This window comes from Mirounga leonina, unplaced genomic scaffold, assembly GCF_011800145.1.
Source record: "Mirounga leonina isolate KUSES-001 unplaced genomic scaffold, KU_Mleo_1.0 Mir_165, whole genome shotgun sequence".
Taxonomy (NCBI): Eukaryota; Metazoa; Chordata; class Mammalia; order Carnivora; family Phocidae; genus Mirounga; species Mirounga leonina.
This window is the reverse complement of record NW_023270415.1, coordinates 46,553,217-46,574,166: the sequence shown is the minus strand read 5'-3', so window position 1 is coordinate 46,574,166 and position 20,950 is coordinate 46,553,217. Positions and strand designations below refer to the sequence as shown.

At 47.6% G+C, this 20,950-nt stretch overlaps 1 long non-coding RNA gene across 1 annotated transcript in view; it reads left to right on the top strand.

Annotated features, from left to right (window-relative positions):
• Window positions 1–659: 659 nt before the first annotated feature.
• The window catches only part of LOC118015075, a 47,806-nt gene continuing 27,515 nt past the window's right edge, over window positions 660–20,950 (top strand). The window contains exon 1 of the long non-coding RNA XR_004680515.1: window positions 660–913. This is a non-coding gene — a long non-coding RNA (uncharacterized LOC118015075). The remainder of the gene's footprint in view (window positions 914–20,950) is intronic.

Genomic DNA, 20,950 nt, shown 5'->3' with positions numbered 1-20,950 from the left:
CTTGCTTCAATCACACCTGCTCAGGCTTGGGTACCTTCACTCAACAAAAGTTTATTTAGGACCATTTATGCACCAGACATTGTGCTAGACACTGGGGATTCCACAGTGAACAAATTACATGTGGCCCCTGCCCTCAGGGGCCTGAGAGTCTTGTTGGGCATGTATGAGTTTCCTGGGGCTGTCCTAACAAAGCACCACAAATGAGGGGGCTTAAAACAACAGAACTTTATTGTCTCACAGTTCGGGAGGCCAGAAGTCCAAAATCAAGGCTTTGACAGGGCCGTGCTCCTTCCAAAGGTTCTAGTAAAGAATCCTTCCTTGTCTCTTTCAGCTTCTGGTGGCTGTGGGCAATCCCTGGCAATCACCAGTGTTCCTTGGTGTGTAGATGCTTCACTTCAGTCTCTGCCTCTGTCTTCATGAGGCTTTCTCCCCTGTGTGTCTGTGTGTCTGTGTCCAAACTTCCTTCTTCCATTAAAGACAACAGTCATATTGGATTTAGAGCCCACCCTAAACCAGCATGATTTCATCTTAACTAATTTCTTCTTTAAAGACACTATTTCCCAAAAAAGGTTACATTCTGAGGTTCCAGGTGGACGTGAATTTGTGGGGGGGGGGCACCTGGTAAACTGGGTGTCAAATGACAAACCAGTAAACACAAATAAAAAGATATGGGGCAGGATTATACGGCAGGTGCTAACCTGGTTGTTTTCTGTATGTTTCCATTCCACCTCCTTCTCCCAGGCACACCCAGTCAGCCTACACCAAAGCAGAAACAAGAGCAAAAGGAAAAAGCACATGGGGTGCCCCAGGAAGATTCTTGGATGCATGCAACTTACAGAGTCTGCTTTTCCTCTCCCAGCGAAGAGCCCAGATATGGCAGGGCCTGGAGAAAGGAGAATAAGAAGACAGCATGGTAACAAGAACAAGAAGGGGGGTGGGCAGGAGATTGAGGGCTGGAGGGTCTTCAGACTGGGAGAGGAAGGGGCACCTTCTGTGGGGAGGACCAGGGAAGGGAGAGGCTGAGCCGTTCTTGAGTGTGACCCCCCCCCCACGTGCACACATGCACACGCACACACACACACACCTCTCCACCTCATCAAGAGTCCCAGGCACTTCTAAGTGCCTCTAAACCAAAGGGAGTAGACATGGACACCTCTCTGGGGTGGGGCAGTAGGAGGAATGGAATAGAACCAACTGGAATATCTGTCTTAGCTGTCTTAGCTGAGGCGGTAGACATACCACCACTCACTGTCTCTGTAATTGCAGATGGTGATAGGAAGGGCACGGGGGCCCTGGCACAGAATAACAAAGGGGGCTGCTTTCAGCTGAGGCCTGAAGAAGTGACTGCTAGGATGGGACATGAAGCTCACAGGCAGGGGGCCAGGGCTGGGGACTTTTCTGGCAGAGGGCCTAGCTGGTCTGCAGGTCCCCAGGGAGAAAAGAGCTAGGTGCTCTTGGTCTTCTGGATGGAGCCCCTGAGCATCAGGGAAGCAAGCAAGAGAGAGAGACACTAAATGGGGTGAAGAGGGAGGCAGGGGCTGGAGCAGCAGGCCTGGCAAGTCCCAGTAAGGAATTTGGAGGTCAAATCAACAGGACTGGGTGATGGAATGATGGCGGGTGGGGAAGAGGGTGTCAGGCGTCTGGATAAGAAAAAAAAGCTTCATGAATGACTCAGAGGTGGAAGTAGGAGGAGCAAGTTTGGGCAGGAGGGGTTGGAGCATTAACCTGGGGGCATGTGGAGTTTGAGAACACTTCTAGGTGGTCACGTGGAAATCCCAAGAAGGCAGATGAATGGCTGGGTCTGAGCTCAGAGAGAAATCAGGCTGAAGACATAAAACATAAACGTGGAAGTTACCGCAGGAGAGTCAATGAGGGTAAATCCATCCAGGTCAGCTATGTGGCAGAGAGGAGAGAATCGTAGGCTTTATTTTGAATAAAATGTAAACATTTCCCCCTAATTACAAAAGCAAAACATATTCACTATAAAATGCTGGAAATTCAGACCAGCAGTAAGAGGGTAAAAAGAGGAACATTTGCCCCAGTATACTGTAAACATGGGTATATGTCAATATATATCCTACAACAGGGTGGTGTGCAGCTGGGGGCGGGGTGCATTGCAAGAACGTGGAAGTCGTTCCTGATGGTCTACCATTATAAACAACACTGCCATGAACAAGTGTGTAGTCTTTGTGTATATCCTTTCATTACTTCTATAGGATAAATGACCTTGAAAATCAAAAGAGGTTTATGTTTCCTGTGAGTTTTGATCATTGTCACTTCATTGCCCTCCGAAAGAGCTGGGTCTATTTATGAAGTTATAGGTGTGGTTGGATCACGAGGAACACAGACGGGCCAGGTTCCCTCCCATCTCCCACCACTACCCACAGGGATGAGCAAGTCCAAGGGGTGGAGGTTGTAGTCCCAGGGAAACGCTCCAAAGCACATGTCTGCATGAGCTTTCAGGCACTGAATGTTCCCGAAAGGAGTGATTCTCCTGCGTGCCAAGAGTGACGTCAGGAAGCTCAGGGCTACCAGATGGACGGAACTTACATGATTGCAGGTGGGCCAGTGTTGCTTGTGCTGATGGGTGACGTCAGAGAGAGATCTGGGTTTAATAGGCAGCCCTTACACCTTCCTTCAGGCTCGCAGTCTCACACAGGGGCAGCCTGACGGCGCTCGATGGGGCTGCTGAGACCATGACGGGAGCGCGCGGGCGCCCGCTTTGATGCTCAGCATATGTGCCCTGGCACGTTTCCTCTTCTCGTCCCGTGGTCTGTCTTTGGGCGATGGCCACCTGGAGAACACATCTCTGCGGCTCTCCCTCCTTCCCGGCTTGGCTCAGCGTGTCTCTCACCTGCTGGGGATCTCACTCCCCAGTAAAGGACTTGCCTTTGAGTCTGTTTGTCAGGCTCTGTGTTGTGGGCAAACTCAGGCTAAGACAGTGGCTTCCAGTTGTGTGACCTTTGAGAGAGTCCTTTAATCTCACTAATTGAAACGTTCTCATCTCCGAAATGGGAGGAAATAGGAGTGCTTCCTGGGGTAGGCAGATTAATACCCCCACCCCCCAAAGATGCTTGCATCCTGGTCCCCGGAGCCTGGAAATATGTTAGATTATGGCAAGGGGAAGTTAAAGTTGCAGATGGAATTAAGGTTGTTAATCACCAGACCTGAAAATAGGAAGATGATCCTGGATAATCCAGGTGGACCCAGTGTAATCAAAGCGTCCTCCTTAAAAGTGGGAGAGGGAGGCAGAAGAGAGAGGTGGCCACTGAGGAGAGCCGCACAGAGGTGCTGCATGGAGGGCTTTGAGGCTAGAGGAAGGGGCCCTGAGCCAAGGAACGCAGGCAGCCTCCGGAAGCTAGGCAGGGCACAGAAACGGATTCTCCCCTCGAGCCTTTGGAAAGAATGCAGCCCTGCCGCCACTTTGATTCTAGCCCCGGGAGACCTGTATGAGCCTTCTAACCTTCAAAACTGTAAGGTAATAAGTTTCCCTTAGTTAAGGCACTAAGTTTGCAATGATTTGTTACAGCAGCAAATAGAAAACGAAGACACTTAACTGCATGTGACAATTTTAGGAGCTGATGTGTGTAGTACTCGGCTCAAGGCCTGGCGTGGAGGAAACGCTGTTACTGCTGTTATTGTTTGGTAGCAACTAATCCTTTTCTACACTGAGGTGACACCTGAGTGCCACCCCTCGCGATTCGGGATTAAAACCTAGTCCTTTAAGGGGTACACAAGTGATGCTGATGTACATCCAGGACCTGGGACCATGCCTTTGAGCCCCAAACGATAGCCTTGTGGCCACCAGCACCACTCAGCCCCTGACCATTGGCACCCTGGTCCTTGCCCCATCCCAGGCTGCAACCCCCCACCCTGCCCCCCCGTGAAAAAGAGCCAGAGCCAGAAATAGCAGCCACATCCCTCAGTCTGAAAATGCGCTCCTGCCAGTTTGGTATTTTTGTCACTGTGCATGCTTCCTATTCTGCATTTAAAACATGAAGACACTTTTTCAGGCCACATCAATATACTAGGCCATCTTCTAAGATGGGGTCCTGGACCAGCAGCATCAGCATCACCTGGAACTTGTTAGAAATGCAAAGTCTCCATCCCATCCCATCCCAGACCTATTGAATTAGAAACTCTGGGGTCGGGCTCAGCGATCTGTTTTAACAAGGCCTCCAGGTGATCCTGATGCATGGAAGGTTTGAGAACGGTGGCGCTGCGCTGGGCATTGTACCAGATGCCAAATGCAGGCTACCACCTGCCAGGTGGCCTGTGTGTCTTATTGGGGTGTACCTTTCACATCCTGTCTATTCCTACCACCCCCTGGGGGTCAGTCACACAGGATATAAGCCTTATTGGTTAAATCAATAAATATTGGGTGCCTACAGTATGCGAGGCACTGAGCTAAAAAGTGGGGTGCAGTGGGGAATAAGCCAGCTTGGGGCCTTTCATGGAGCTAAAAGAGAAGACATTTAACAAATCATTCCCCAATCATACCTCACAAGGTACGATTTGCAGAGTTTTGTTTTTTTAAATCCAGGCTTCTCAAGCTTTAACGTGCAAACCAGTCACCTGGGATCTTGCTGAAATGCAGATGCTGCTTTGGTGGGTCTGGGGCCGGGCCTAAGAGCCTGCATTTCTAACAGGTTCTCAGGTGGTTCTGAGATGGCTGGCCTGGCGGCCACCAACACTTTAAACTTCTTAGGGCAAGTTCCTATCCTTTATCCCGTTGCAGTCCCCGGTTTCACTGACAAGCAAAGGTGGCAGGAATTAGAACTTCATTTGCGGTCAGGAGAGCCAGGTCCTGAGACTTCGCCATGTCAAGGGCTGGCGCCCTAGAACCCAGGAGCTTCTCGGGCAGGCCGGTTATCAGGAAGGCCTGGCAGTGGGGACAAAGGACAAAGGCAGCTCCCTGATTAACTGCGGCACTCGGGGTTTATCACAGGACTGCAGAGCTCTCCCCGCCCCGGGCCTGATGGGAGGGAGACAGCTGCAACTAGAAAACAGATGTGAATTTGCAATGCGTCTGAGGGAAAATGCGCTCTTGGGCCAGCATTGAATGATAAGGAAGCCGCACTCCCCAGGCGCTGAGGGGAAAGAACAACACCAGAGCTTCACAGCGCCCCTCACTCCCCCACTTTTAAAAACAAAAGCCTCCCAATCTCCTTCCTATAGCAAAGGGAAAAGGGGGCGCAAGCTTTTCTTGGCCTGTTTCCAGCCAGGGCAGCTGGAGTCTATTGGACACATTCAGTCACTCTTTCCTGAGATGGGCTGGCTGGTAAGGCTGCCTTGCATTCAAGACTGCTCTTTCCCCTGGGGGGCCTCTCCATTTGAGGCTGAGGAATGCCCCCACCACGGGCCACTGCTTTCTCTCTTGTCCCCTGTTTCTTGCCTACAGTGAGCGTTCCCCAGGTTTGGGAAGGTGGTAGGATTCCAAGGGATTTAAGGGATTCTTTCTTTTGGAGTTTCGACCCCACATCCTATCAAGCCTAATTAGCATCCACATCTCATGTATTCAACATTTGGCCAATTTGAACAAGTGACTATTTTGGCTGTCAAAAGTATGATCTGAGTCTTAGTAGTCTGCTTTTGAAATGAGTCGCCTACAAGGAATACATCTAATTCACAACTGGTCGTGATTTCTCAACAATTGTTATTGCAAACTAGAAAATTTTTTGCAAAGTAAGGAAAGCAAGACTTACTGTTTTTGAACACTATGAATTTTTTATGAATCCCATATTTATGAAGTTTAGCATGATATTTTTGTGGGCATTTAATCAAACTTTCATTAATTTCAATTTTGCCACTTTCTTTTCCTACTTTGGAGTTCCCTAAAAAAATTTTTTTTTGAGTCTTAAGCATTTCTGTAGGCTCTTGAAGGTACTTAGCAGTTGAAACAGTCCTGGATGAGGAAGGGGGGCTGCTGGTGGGAATTTGGGCAAAGGGTGGATGCCGCCTGAGGGAACCACTTACCAGCGCTGTGAGTCTTCACATTTTGCTTAGTTCCTGCATTTCCCTACCTCCAAGGATCCGGCTTCATCCAAGAATCTCGTTGCCATGGTGCTGGGGAAATCTCAAACTGTGTGGAGAAAACTAGAGAGAATCATCAGGTTCAGGGGCCTTGTTCAAATTGACTAAATTTTAACTATAGAAAGTGTGGAGAGTAGTGGGCAAGGGGAGTGCCGTCCAGTCTGGAATGAAAAGGGCCACCAAGAGTGAGGGGATGGGACAGGGTGGTAGTGGGATGGGGGCCTGGGAGCTGGGGCAGCTAGGTGAAGGCCCTGTATGTGGGGTTAGTCCTGTAGACTTAGGCATTGGATGGTCTTTCAGTCCTGGCTCATCTTCCCCTTTGTCGTGTGACCCTGGGCAAATCACTTCCTTTCTCTGTGCCTTAGATTCATCTGTATAATAAGATCATTATAATGTCTGCCTCCTAGAGTTGTTGCTGGAATTGAATGAGCTACTGTCCGTAGAGTGCTTAGCATAGTGCTCGGGATACACTAGATGCTCGAATGTTGTATGCATATATGTATGTATGTTGAATTCTATCAAAATAGTAGCTATTTTATTTATATTATATTCTTGTGGGTGGGGGTCACTCTCCATGTCTCTGCCCCCTTATGGTATAGGACTCTGGTCCTAAGGGAGGAGAAAAGGCTTTTTTTTTTTTTCCCTGATTGCTCCAGTGCAGGTTAGCTCCCTCAGGCACCCACAGCTCTTACCTGCTTAGGGGTAAATTCAGCAGCAAGCCGGGCTGAGGGAAGATTTTCGGAGAAAAAAGTTAAAAGAAGAAAATGATAATCTGCATTTGTAAGCTTCCCTCCCCTCCCCCCCAAACCCCAAGAAACATTAAGGGTAATGAGGTGGCGATTACAACAAATGTATTGGGCTAGTGATTCTCAAGCCCTCAAACCCACATGTACATTGGAATAGCCCCAGAGTCTGCCACGGGATTCTGGGAGAGAGGAGGAAGGAGGGTTTCGAGGGCGGTTTTAGGAGGCAGGCTAGGAGGTGACTGGCATGGCCCTCATCCACCATTTCATCGGCCAGACTCCGGCACACACCATCTCTGAGCGTGAGGGGGGCTGAAAATTGGCTCAACCACGTCGCCACAAGGGCATCAGCCAGCTGCTGGGACTTTAATGCACAGCGAAGTTCAAGAACTGCTCTCCTGGGGCGGAAGGCAACACTGAAGTCTCAGGACTGAAGAGACAGAAGGGAACAAAGCCTATCTGACGGTGGAAGAGAGGCTTACGATTTGCAGCATTATCCCCTACCACCACCTCAGTGTTCCCGATAAGGTATCACAGGCTCCCACTTGCCCTTCGAAGTCCTCCCACCCCTGTGCGGCCTCCCCTTCCCCACTCGGCAACCTGGTTTCTAGTGTGCCTGCGTGTCTCTGTTCTGCTGTAGGCCAGGCTTTCCACGTAGTCAGCCCCAAATCCCAAGCGTCTGACAGGGTGCTTGGCACAGGGTAATAGGTGTTGGTTGAAAGTAGTTGCACAGGACCTAGATGCGGGGCGGGGCGGGGAATGAGCCCAGGAAGGACAATCCCAGTGGTTAAGAGCACAAGTTCTGCCTCACAGTGGGTGACCTTGGACGGGTTCCTTGACCTCTCAGTGCCTCAGTTTCCTTGTTTATAAAAGAGGGTTCATGAGTGCAAACACTTCACATGCTCGTTGCGAGGCTTAGAAGAGCGCCTGACTCAGTGAGTCCGGGGTAAATACTGTCGCTATTTTTGTTAGTAAGACAATAAGAAACCCCACACCTGGAAGGATGTGAGGGCAGAAATGTGCAATCACAAGCAGGGACTGTTTGCACACAGCACAGGGGGTAAAGGAGGAGTCGGATGGAGAAAAGTTTCCCCACATACCCTGGCTAGGAAACTTCAAAGCAAGTAAACATCAGAGGGTGACATTTAACTTCTCACAGAGCAAATGGAACATCACATTCTCGCCCTGTGCAGGCTGGGGCAGGAAATGGGTCAGTCATTGCCGAGCACAGGGGACTTAAGAGTCCCACGGTGCCAAGGCGAGGCTGGTGTTTTGAAGAGGGAATGAGGGGGTGTGTGAGAGACAGAGATACACGTGGGGTATCTGAGATCCACCAGATAGTACTTGACACGGTCCTCGGGCCACAGGTGGCTGCTTTATTGCATTAACATTTCCATAATTCAGAAGATCTCTTGCAGCAACTGCATGATTAGATGTCAAAGATTTGGAGGGACTTGAGATCTATTTGGAAAAACCCTGCATGAGAAGACTAAGAGGGAGGTAATGCCACAAATTTCAGTTCAGTCTTTCAAGGCTTAGGCGTAGCTCTCCTGAAAATGGAACACCGACCACTTCTGAGGACACCAAGACTAGATGTTTAATCTGGGCATTACCTGGGCCCGGCTGGCTCTTTCTCCATTTGTTAGCCCCTCTCAGAGGGTGATCAAGAGACGGAAAACATGAGATGCCTGTTACTCAAATCTGATTAAAAGGAAGGAAATCGTTTGAGCCTGCCCTCCAGAAGAGCCCAGGTGAAATGGGCTAAGGCTCAGAGGAACGCCAGGATCCCATCCATTGTTAAGACCCTAGGATTTGAATCCTGCCCTCCGCATGCTGTGGTCCCTCCCTCAGGAAAGGGAGCACCATGTACTTGCTTGGCTTCCTTTGAGACCAGTCTGACCTTTATGTGCGCTATGTGATCCCAGTTAGAAGAACAGTCCATGGTTAACTTTTCACGTATTTGCCACCTCCTGGCAATGCACGTCTATCATCTTGTGGTCAGAGAATCCATCCTTACATGAAGGCTTTGACTACCATTACAGTGCAGACTCCTGGAATGTCTTCTGGCATTTACCTGTATGATTGAGGGTTACCTTAGGAATGGAGGGATCTGGGGAATGGGATGGAGACTATGGGGGGTGGTGAGGTGGGTACAGGGAAGTGAACACTGTAGAGAGGAGTGAGGGGAAGCCAGAGTGGCCAAAGTCCAGCCTCCTGTGTCTGTTTAAACTCCTTGTACAGCATCCTGCCCAGAGCATGACCCCCACACTGTTCACCATGGCTTCAATCCCCTGTGAATTCCACCCTCATTCTTTGCCACTTCCTATTCACTGCTCTGAACCCGCACTGGTCTTCAGTTTCTTGAATGTACCAAGCCCTTGGCTGCCTTTCCACATGTCCTAGCCTCTGCCTGGGAAACCCTTCCTGCTGCCCATCAGAGAACAGATTGCTCTGAGGTTTGCTCCCTTTTCTTGAGAAGAGGGGGCATTTCTGCCACCAGAATGGATCTTACTATCTTGATTACTATTGTCCCCTTGGCACCTGGCTCATCTATATAGTCCCCATTCAAGTAGTTGTTGAATGAATACATTTGTTTCATGGTTCGGTTGGGCAAGCCCCACGGCTCAGTTCCCGGTAGGATCAGGCTTGGTGAGTGGGCTGAGTTTCTATAATAGGCTCCCTACCAGGTTCCAATTTTGGTGAAACTATCTTTGTGGGCACAAATGAGTGTGCTTGCCACTCCCGATTCATGTCTCCAGTTACCCAGCCGTGGATCATGGCGCTGGGCCCACAGAAAACTGCCTCATCCCCCATTCACTTTTCATTGCCTGCAGCCAACAACGGAAATGACAAGTGTTCAATGGGAACAACCGAGTGCCACCAAGTTAGGAACCTTCGGGAAGGGAACTCATGAAGATAGGATTTCAGGGTTACAGATGATTCAATATTCTGACTGATGTCTCTGTTATACTGAAGTTCCAAATTAAATTCTGAGCATCAGGAGTGAAGTGAGAGTAAGACGGCAACTAAAGTTCTCACATAGAAAACAGTTTTCCTCTTCTGGGATCCAGAAACACTTTCCACCCTGCGTATCCTGAAGGTAGAAAGCAGGGCTGCCATCCCACGGTAGAAAATGTGAGTAACCTTCACACAAGATGTGTTAGACCCAGAGGAGTCAGCCTCATTAAAAGAATCTATAAAGAGTATACTTCTCACCTGTTTTTGCCCACTCTGGGTACCAGAAAATTTATAATTAAAAAAATTTTTTATAAATAAACAATTAAAATTTATAACCACTGTTAAATCCTCTTGTATATTATTTTTGTATACATGTATATATATCAGAATACATACATATATATGTATATATACAATAAATACACCTACACTATATGTAAGAATAAGAATAGACCAGAAGATTTAACAGTGGTTATTTCTGAGAGGTCAGGAGTATAGGTAGTTTTAGGGTTTTTTCTTAGATTTTTTTGAAGTTTCTAAAATGAACATGCTTGGGGCACCTGGGTGGCTCAGTTGGTTAAGTGACAGCCTTCAGCTCAAGTCATGATCCTGGGGTCCCAGGATCGAGTCCTACATTGGGGTCCCTGCTCAGCGGGGAGTCTGCTTCTCCTTCTGACCCTCCCCCCTCTCGTGCTCTCATTCTCTCTCTGTCAAATATTTTAAAAAAATAAATGAACATGTTTTACTTCTAGAATAAGAAAACAATAATTTTGATAAAACAGTATGTTCTCATTAAAGAAAAAATTGCAAAATATAGAATTACAAAGGAGGAAAAATTACTCAATTATATTCACATTTGGCGTTTTTAAAATTCAGTCTTTTGAAAAGTAAAATATTTTCTATAATTTAGCATAGTTATAATTCTATATATAAAATACTTTTGCCTCCATTTTTAAAGTTTTTTCATTGGAAACACTTTCCAAGTTGTTACTAATCATGGCAACATTATTTTAACTTATGAAATGATATTCTGAATACTGAGTTATTATAGTTTGACTTGTTTCTCATTAGGGAACATGTATGTTTCCAGTGTTTCACAGTTACAAGCTGCCCCTAGCATGCCATGCCATGCCATAGAATTTCAATTTCATTCTGAAGGCAATGGCAAGTCGCTGACAGATCTTAAGCAGCCAAGCGTCATAATCAAGTTTTCATTTCAGAAAGATCTGGCAAAAAAAAAAAAAAAATCTGGCTGGCTCACCTTCGGGGTGAGGCTGAAGGTAGACAGAACTGGGCTGAAGTGGAAACCTCCCTAGTCTCTCACTTCACAGCCTTCACTTTACATGGGATTATACAATTGTCGAGCACTGTGGCAATCTAGGAGTCCAACTTCCCTATTTTACAGATGGCTTCTTGAAGGTTGCCTAAAGATGCAATGAGGCACGGCCACTGGAACACAAGGCATCTGATTGTAGTCTCCTGCCCTTCACTAGAGTCGACCATAGCAAATGAGATGACCAAAATGTCCTTTGGATACTCAGAACTGTGGTAAGTCAAAGAGGAGTTTATAACTAAGTAGCAAAGGCAAGGATCTATGATGGTGGTGGTGATTCTTCACAAAGGCCAAATACTCCCACCACTGTGATCTCCTTTGATCTTCAAAATAAATAATAATGCCCATGATCTACTTCCTAGCAGGGCATCATGTGAGATATTTTATATACATTATTTCATTTAATTGACCTACAGCCCTATGAGATTGGTATTCTTCCCATTTTACAGATGGGAAAACTGTGGCTCAGAGAAATGAAAGGACTTGCCTAAGTGAATGAGGAAGTTGGAATTATAACTCTGTTCTTTTGTGTGTGTTTTACCAGGATTTCTTCCAGGACTAACTAGCCATTCAGACAATACTTTCCTCTGGCAGGTAATTTAAACAATTGAAGGGCAGGGCTGAAAAGAAGGGAGGCAGACTGGCTGGCCAGGCTGGGCACATGGCTATTGAGAAGTGGCTGGCCACTCCTAGCAAAGATGACCCCCGTGAAGGACATACAGGGTAGAGGTAGAGCTCCACACAGCAACATTCTCCACAAATAACTGTGGCCATAGCCATAGATCACCAAACAGGTACAGGACTGTTTAGTCAGAGGCACACCTGTGGACCTAATTATTAAGAATGCCATCTCCAAAGGGCGCCTGGGTGGTGCAGGTGAAGCGTCTGCCTTCGGGTCAGGTCATGATCCCAGGGTCCTGGGAGGGAGCCCCACGTCAGGTTCCCTGCTCAGTGGGGAGTCTGCTTCTCCCTCTCCCTCTACCCTTCCCCTTGCTCATGCATGCACCCTCACTCTTTCTCTCTCATAAATGAAATCTTAAAAAAAAAAAAATGCCATCTTCAAACTCAAAGGGTACAAGATATGACAGGAACATGAGCCATTAAGAGAGAGAACTATTTTTAAACCTTGAAATCCTCTAAAAATCGATCACTTCTTACAGGCTCCTATCAACCTAGATCTAAACACTTGTTGCCATAGGCAACAGAGTCTGTGGACGATCAAAACTGCCCAATGCCGATGCACTCTGGAAATGTGATAACAAGCATTTGTTACTGGGTTATTCCAATGCGAGCTCATTTGGAACAGCTGTACCTATTCTAAAGCATAACAGCAGCCCATAATTAATTTACCAGTCATGATTGGTTTACTGGGAAAAATGCAGGGCACCAAGAGAATAAATGTCAGATTCATTTTTATTTCCTGCCATAAACAAACCATAAGTATAACAGTTTGACACGGCCGTGCTGGAGATCTCCTCCTCTAGCTTAGTGAGATGGAAGGAAAGTGTGATGGGTTACCCAAAGCACTGAAAGTGAGGAAACGTAGCTCCTTCTTGAAACAAAAAAAACCTCACCCTTACTCAGTGAAGGAGAAAACCAAGGACCACCTAGAGTGCTGGTCTATATTTGGATTCAATCACTATTACGAACTGAGGTTTCTCAGTGTCATTGGTTTTGCTCACAATGTGACAATGGGTTTTCTCTTCCCCATCCCACTCCCAGATATCAGCTCACCCTTCTCCTACTTCAGGTGATTCAAAAGTCACCTCCTCCCAGAGGTCTTCACTTGTTGTCTAAAATCACACAAAATCTGTCTAAAATCCCCTTAACACTACTTACTTGTCCTTCCTGCTTTTTAGCTGCTTAGCATTTATTACTATTTCATATCCTCTAGGTTTTACTTATTTTGGTTATGTTGATTGTTTTGTTGATATTTAGATGATTATGATGGTTTTCTCCCTCACTAAAATATAAGCTCCATGAGAGCAGCGATCTTCATCTTTTTTTGTTTTCTTCTGTTTCCCTGAACTCTGAGCACAGTGCCTAGCACGTAGTTAGCTCTCAATACATTTGTTGAACAGATGAGTGAAGACAAAAATCAGTTTCTTCAAGAAGGTCACTGAGAAACTCCAAAGATGTGTGACTAGGTGGTGATGGACAAAAATATCACTTATTTTGTTACTAAAAGATCAGTCATAGCCTTTATTATCGACCAGACACTGGCCACGAGCTGTCCATGTCTATGGTAGAAGACCCAAAATGTTATTTTTTTCCCAAAGATTCCATTCAATTTTTGATAGAGAGAGACACAGCGAGAGAGGGAACACAAGCAGGGGGAGTGGGAGAGGAAGAAGCAGGCTTCCCGCTGAGCAGGGAGCTGGACGCGGGGCTCGATCCCAGGACCCTGGGACCATGACCCGAGCCAAAGCCAGACGCTTAATGACTGAGCCACCCAGGCGCCCCCAAAATGTTATTTTAAAAGATGGCTGCAAGTTGTACTCCTTGCTCTAGGGGAGTGAGGACAGAGTTCGTCCTCAGGATGAAACCGCCCTGCTGTTGAGAAAACAATCAGGGGCATGCTGGATGTGCAAAAATGAGGGGCTCTTCGTAGATGAAGTTAAATCATGACTATGACTTCCTTGGAGAGTCTTTTTGGTCATTTCTGTGAAGGGATTCTCCGTTTCCTCACAAATGTTTGAGCTAGGTGAGGAAGGAATTCTGGACTTGAGAGATCGGAGAAGGAACTTGGTTGAGGAAAGAGAGACCCCAGAATCATGAAGGCCAGCTGGTGCCCAAGAAGGGAGACCCCTGATGCAGGGCTCCTTTTAATGGGGCTTGACTCATAGGCTTGCAGTGATGTCTGAGACCTAATTTTAAGTTGCCCAGCAACAAGCCCATCCTTCCGCAAATCTTGCACAAGACTAGTGTACATACTGGTAAATAGCCTCTTGTCCTGTACCTTCTCCCCCAGTTCCCACCACCATTGCCTTAAGCCCCCTGGCCCCAAACCCATGACCCCTTGACCTCCCCAGTGGTCTAGACACAGCAGGGACCCATTAGGACTGATTGGCCATTCCATGGGCCACAGCAGTTAATATTTTGACTCTCACCCCTGCCTCCACACACACCAGCTGGGCTCTGGAGGTGAGTGGGGAATAAAGGAGGGGGCTGTGTCCACAGCTGGGTTGAAGCCAAGCAGAGAGAGCAGTATTGTGAGAAGAAGTGAGGAGACACCTGAAGGCAGAAAACCAGAAGGTGCCACGAGGTGGGAGGTGGGGGCGAGGGACAGGCAACATCCAGGGCACACAAGTACGTGCCAGATCTCTTCAGAAATATCCAGAGGGATCCGCTTTCCTGCACTCAGAGCAAGGGTTCAACCTATAAAATTTGAGTATTAAAAAAAAGAGCTTACAGAAGTCTGGGAAACTTGGGGATACTGAGATCACATATCAGACCGAAAGAATGGCCCTTCCCGTGCTAATTCTGATAGTTTCAATTTTATAACAAAGAATACTTTGTGTCAGCAAAGAACAGGCTGAACGAAAACAGCATAATTTCCCCCCGTATTTACTCAGATGTTTAACCGTGCAGGGGGCATGCGTGCAACGAGTGGCTCCAGAGCACCAGTTTCAAATCTGACCCAGTCCACGGGCGTGAGCATCCCAGGGAGGAGCACGGGTACCCGCCGCGGGACTCTGCTCGGCTCCAGCAGTCTCGTCTCCTCTTAATGTCAAGAAAATTAATGGGAAACTATGAGGCAGAAGTACAAGCTCTCACTTTGCCGGAGGCCCAAGCAAACACTGTTGGGGGAGAGGGGATTGTCCTCCGACCCTCGTCATCCCACACTTTGACCGGCTTTTGTCCTGAAGTCCTCTCTCCTCCCTTTGTCCTTCCTTGCTGGATCTTTCCTTGTCTTCTCACACTTGCATCTTTACCTTCTTTTTTTTTTTTTTTTTAAAGATTTTATTTATTTATTTGACAGAGAGAGACACAGCGAGAGAGGGAACACAAGCAGGGGGAGTGGGAGGGGGAGAAGCAGGCTCCCCACAGAGCAGGGAGCCCGATGCAGGACTCAATCCCAGGACCCTGGGATCATGACCTGAGCCGAAGGCAGTCGCTTAACCAACTGAGCCACCCAGGCGCCTGCATCTTTACCTTCTTGATAACGCTTGTACCCCACTCGCTGACAACATGGTTGGCCCAAGACAGACTCTGCCCAGGGCTTGCAGGAGGCAAACCAATGGCTCCCAGCTCGCTGCAGAAAAGCCAGCTAAGGCCCAGGAAGCCAGAGAATAAAAAATGGTGATTCACCCCGATAGCTAGGACTCAGGAGGGGAGCTATCAAAGAGCCTGTGAGGAAAGAGCAAGGGGTCCCTTCGTCCCCCTTGCCCTACAGAAGGGTAAACTCTTTCAAGAAAACCTCTCATTTGAGACCCAGCTGCTACGTGAGCCATGTCCTGCAATACTTTTTCAGGATATTCAGAGCAAAATATCTTCTCTGCTGCCTCTTGAACCCTCTTGCCTGCAACTCTCCTCTGGCTTCACTCTGGACACACTGACCTTGTGGATCCCAGGATCTGCCAAACCCATTCCTGCCTCCGAGCTCTGCACCTCCTGCTCTCTTTTTCTGGAACACTCTAGATGTCTATATGACACCTTCCCTCTCTTTCCTCAGGCCCCTGCTCAAATGTCACCCTCCACGTGGAGAGACCCTCCACGATGACTGTATCAAAAACAACATACACCTCTAGTCACTGTCTCCAACCTTATCCCACCTCATTTTTCTTTCTAGCACTTGCCCCACCAGACATAGCTAACAGTTGTTTGACTTCTGCCTCTCTTCATTCGTTTAGAAGCTCTAGATAGGAGCCACATGTCTGTTTTGTTGGTGGCCGACATCTCCATACCCAGAAAAGAACCTGGCACAAAGCAGGTTCTCAATAAATACTGTTGAATGAATGATTCCCCCAACTTTTCCACCACCAAATATTGTGGGTTTGTTTTTGTTTTTTGTGTTTTTTACTAATTTTACTCCCAGAAGTCTTAGAAATTCTTATCCTATCACCAAAAGCCTGTCTGAACTAGGAAGCAGAAACTTGTTTTAATGCTAGCTACGTGGGTCCTCAGTAGACTTTGTTAGCTTCATCCCAGGTTAAAAGTAAAATTTTAAATTAGCTTTTCCAGCTCCCCACACCCAGGGGCCGGGCTGGGAATTGCAGCTTCACAACTTCGGTAATAACCGCTTCTTCCCCCTAAAGGAACATCTGTCCACACACAGTGTGTGGGCACACCTGTCAATGTATCATTCAGCCTGCACAGGACTGGATGAAAAAATATCCTCTCTGACCATTTTTTCAGGTTCCTCCTCGGTCCTGGCAGCACAGCAATAAAGAGCAGAGCTGTGGAGCCCACGTTGTGGAAATTAGTGAATGCTTTGTTAACTTGAATTAAAAGTGACCTGGAAACCTAGGATCTTCAAAGACAGGAATCCGTGTTAAAATGTTTCATTCTCAAAGTTCTGGAAGTAGATAGTGGTGGTGGTTACACAACATGGTGAATGTACTTAGTGCTAGTACTTGGACACTTACAAATGGTTAAAGTGGTAACTTTTATCTATATACTTTACCACACAAAAAAATTTTTTTCATTCTCTCCTTCCAGGGTATATTCTTTAAACATGATTTGTGGTTCATAAGCCTGCACTCCTTTCACTGAAATTTCTTCGATTAGGTAGAAAAGGAATTTACCAGAAGAGTATTGGGTAGCTGACAATTACCAGGAGGACTGGAGAAACACGCTTGGGGCTGTTTTGAGGGGAAGCGGTCACGTGGCCATCAGGCCCTGGTGCTGCAATTTACAGCATTGCAACTTAGACCAGGGACTTCCTTAACTACAACTTCCACTGCCTTTGGATGTACCAGGAGCACTTCTGCACCAAAAACAACCTTTCAGTTACTGCCCCCGCCAAAAAAATCCCCTCTACCAACTTCACCAAAAAATAGATTCTAGATGGTGCTGGCATCCTTACATTACCCACTTTCTAAGAGAAGTTTCATGCGCGCATGGTGTCTGATTGGTGGAGCCCAGGCCACATGTCAGTTGTTTGCTCAAATCAGAATCCAAACAGTCTATTGAGTTTATTCGGTGGTTATGTCTCAAGTGTTCTTTAAGTCACTTTTAATCTAGAAGAGTCCTTCCTGCATTTTTCTTTACAAGTAACTGACTTGCGAAAGAAACCAAATCAGATTCTCGAGTGTCTTACATCCTAGCTTTCATTGATTCCTTTTTCATGATGCCATTTAACATGGCCTTCTCCCCACTATATTTTCTATAGATGAGGAATTAGAATTAATGGCTGGATTTGACTCAAGTTCAACTTTTTTCAAGTACACTTCACTGGTGATACTGTTTGTATGCTGGATTTGGAGGTTCATAACGTCTGATTGCATTTAAAGCGTTGCCAAGATGGATCAGTGATCTAGGCTGGAAATAGCCTGAGTCTCTGTTATAAAGTTCCTCATTAGCCTCTATCCTATCCTCTACTGATGACCACCACGGAATGGTAATTTTTTTAACTGTGCCATTTCTTCCATAATTCAATTCCTCTATGACTCTGATATAGAAGAACTTTCCTTCATCCACGAGGGCTGTTTGGTTACTCTGAAGTTTGGATTGTACTGAAATAGCAGGACAAGTTCTGGGGGTATTCTGGAACATTCCATGAAATCAGTGCATTAATTGAGTTACATTTAGAATGCACTAAAGAAGCTGAATTTTGAAAGGACATCTGTATTGAATCTGTGTAAAATAAATAGATAATGCTTTGGTATTCACTTAATCCCTAAAGTATCAGCTTTTTCAACCTGGATACACAGAATTGGTTTTCCGTAAAGGAAGCATAGAGTTTTCAACCAGGAAAGCCCTGGGTAAATACTGACCAATTTACTGATGGAATAGCCAATAGAAAATCCAGTGTAGTGGTTCCCCATCCTCTTTCTCCTGGTAGATACATGGCCAATGACACCCAATACCTCCAAAGATGTGACAATACGGTAGCATTAATTTATGTGCCAGGCACTGTGCTGAGTGCTCTACACCCACAAACGCATTTAATCCTCACCGTAACCCACGAAGACTGATATTCTTATTACTTCCCCCATTCCACAGATGAGAAAACTGAGGTAAAGAATCAATGATCAATGAAGAACTCACATGACATAGATTACACTGATCATGACAGGCTGGTGGAGGCTCTGATTTACGGTTCAGGGAAGACAGTTACTTCTGACAGGCTGATGCCATTCAGTTCCAGATGGGTTTAGGGGTACCTCCCGAGTGAATCGGGTTGCCTAATAATAATAATAGCTAGTATTTTTATAAGGCTGGGTGCTGATATACACTCTTTAAACATATTAGCTCCCTCATCTACTTAAAGGGCTTTTTTTCCCAGCATGGGTCTCAGGCCAAACCTATACCCTTGAGAATACCCCCAGAAGGTCCTATGGGGTCCAGGCAGGGGAGCTATTTTGATCCAGCTTCTTGAAGGACCTGTCAGCCCAGCCTCGGCCTCATAGAGGTCAATCAGTCCCAGCGCGAACGGTCTCAAGGACCTCTTGGTGAGCTGAGATGACCTCCGAGAGAGAGAGATTGTCATTACCCTCCCTGAGGCCATTTCCCACTCCCCTCCCCACCCAGCAGGGCGCTCTCTGATTAATGCTATGATGCTTCTGAGCAGCCGTCTGCATAGACTGCTTCATCCTCTGTGACATGAACCAAAGAACACAAAATCTGGAGACAACGCTGATGGGTGAGCCTCATTCTGACTTGACAGCTTTCATGTCTGTGTCAATCTGTCTTTCCCCACTGAGGAACCGTCATGGCTTCAGCCTCCTTTCTAATAATATAGTAAACATCCATCAGTGACTCAAGCAGATATTGGTTGCTACGCAAACTGCACCTTATTCGGACTCTCTGGTGATCCCGGAGTCATCACTCACACCAAGTGCGGGCTCCGCTCCACCTGACAAGGCCTCCCATGCTGTGGCTTCTCGCCAGGGCTGCTCTCAGCCAGGACTGATTAGCACCCTCTACCCCCATCCCGTCCTCTGCCGTCTGGCCCACTCAGGCAAGCGGAATTGAGAGGGAGAGTTCAAGAGCCGTGAAAAATGAGCAAGCTTTGGGAAACAAGAGAGCCTGCAGACTGGGAGCTCTTCACGCCAATTTTAGGGCCGCTCCTGTGATGAGAGCAATAAAAGAAAGAGCAATTTATGCAATTTAGAAGCAAATGGCCCTTTCATCTGCAGCGGCTGTTGAATGCAAAGCGCACTCCACTGGAGAGGAGAAGCCCAAGCCGGCTCGCAGCGTAGCCTGGACGTCGCAGAGAAAAGGCCTGCCTTGCTGAGCCGTGGCTCCTGAATCAGCACGAGCTGGAGCTGGAGCAGAAAATCGCCTAGTGAATGCAAGATTTCCCTTTACGCTTTGTGTCTCGTGAATGTTCTCTTCCAGGGGGCCGGCCGTCTCTGGGCACAGTCACAGGAGGCAGGAAGGACTTAGTTACTGCCTGCCGGCGTGATGGATAAAGTTAGGGACAAGAAGAAACGCTCATAGCAGCACCCTATCCCTGGGATCGTTGCTGGGGATAAGAGCGAAGATCTGCTGTCACCAAAAAAAAAAACAAAAAAACGCTTTATCAATGTAATGGACACATGAGGCCACTTTCCTCCCCTTCGTGTGGCTAAGTCTTGACCTCGCTGGGTCTCTGCTGCCCCAGGGTGGTTCAGAGACCACATGGGCATTAGAACCACTTGCCAGCTTGTTAGAAACACAGATGGTTGGGTCCCACTCGGAGCTACTGAATCAAAACCTGTGTTTTAACAAGCTCCCCTGGGCCAGCTGAGCAATACCCTTGAGGCCCCCCTGTCGTGGGGAGACAGCTGGGGGCGGAGGGGAAGAGCCGAGCTGGGAAGAGGCACTTGCCTTTGCAGGAGAGAGGGGTCTGTAGCACAACAGCTCTTCCTACCTGCGGGACCCTGCTGAAATCATGACACCTCAGCAGTGAGTCAGCAGTGGGCTCTTCCTTCTCGCTTCTAGCAGGTGCCTCCTCTCTCCGCATCCTTTTGGAGTGCGATGACCTGAGCCCCGTAGGTACGAAAAACTGTGTGTTCTCTTTCATCTGTTGGAAACCATGTTCCTAAAGCCTTCACGGAGGCTCTGACTGTACCAGAGCGAGGGGGGGCTCAGCTCTCTCTCTGGAGGGGCTCTGCCCGCACTCACCACCACCCCCTTTCTGGGCGCAGGCCTCATAGCCTCAGCCGTCTGAGACCCGCAGGGAGGGCGACCTTCACCACCGAGGCCCCTGGCACACTTCCATGGATGGGCCCCCTTTAAGTTTTTCCACGTTGCTCCCCTCTGCCCCGAATGCCAGGAGCGAAGAAAAGTTCTATTACCAAATGTTATTTTAGAGGAAAACCTCCCAAGATGTTTTTTTTTTTTTTTTCATCTTGCAAATATTTGGGGAATGTCTGTGCTGTCAAGACTGTGAAGAATGTCTGCTTCAGGATCCATCAACAGCATTTAAGAAAATCAATCTCTGATGTGGTGAATGTGCGAAGTGGAATCTCTGAAGGAGAAGTAGGGCTTTTGTCTTTGTGCTGAAAACCACGGGGGCGCGTGTTCCTAGCCTCTCAGAGCAGTCCGTTGGCAATGCCGCTGGCGGACCCCCCACCCCCGCCCCCTCTGTGCTTCAAAGGGCGCTCGGGCGCCCGGGTGGCTCAGTCGGTTGGGCAACTGCCTTCGGCTCGGGTCGTGATCCTGGGGTCCCGGGATCGAGTCCCGCGTCGGGCTCCCTGCTCGGCGGGGAGTCTGCTTCTCCCTCTGATCCTCA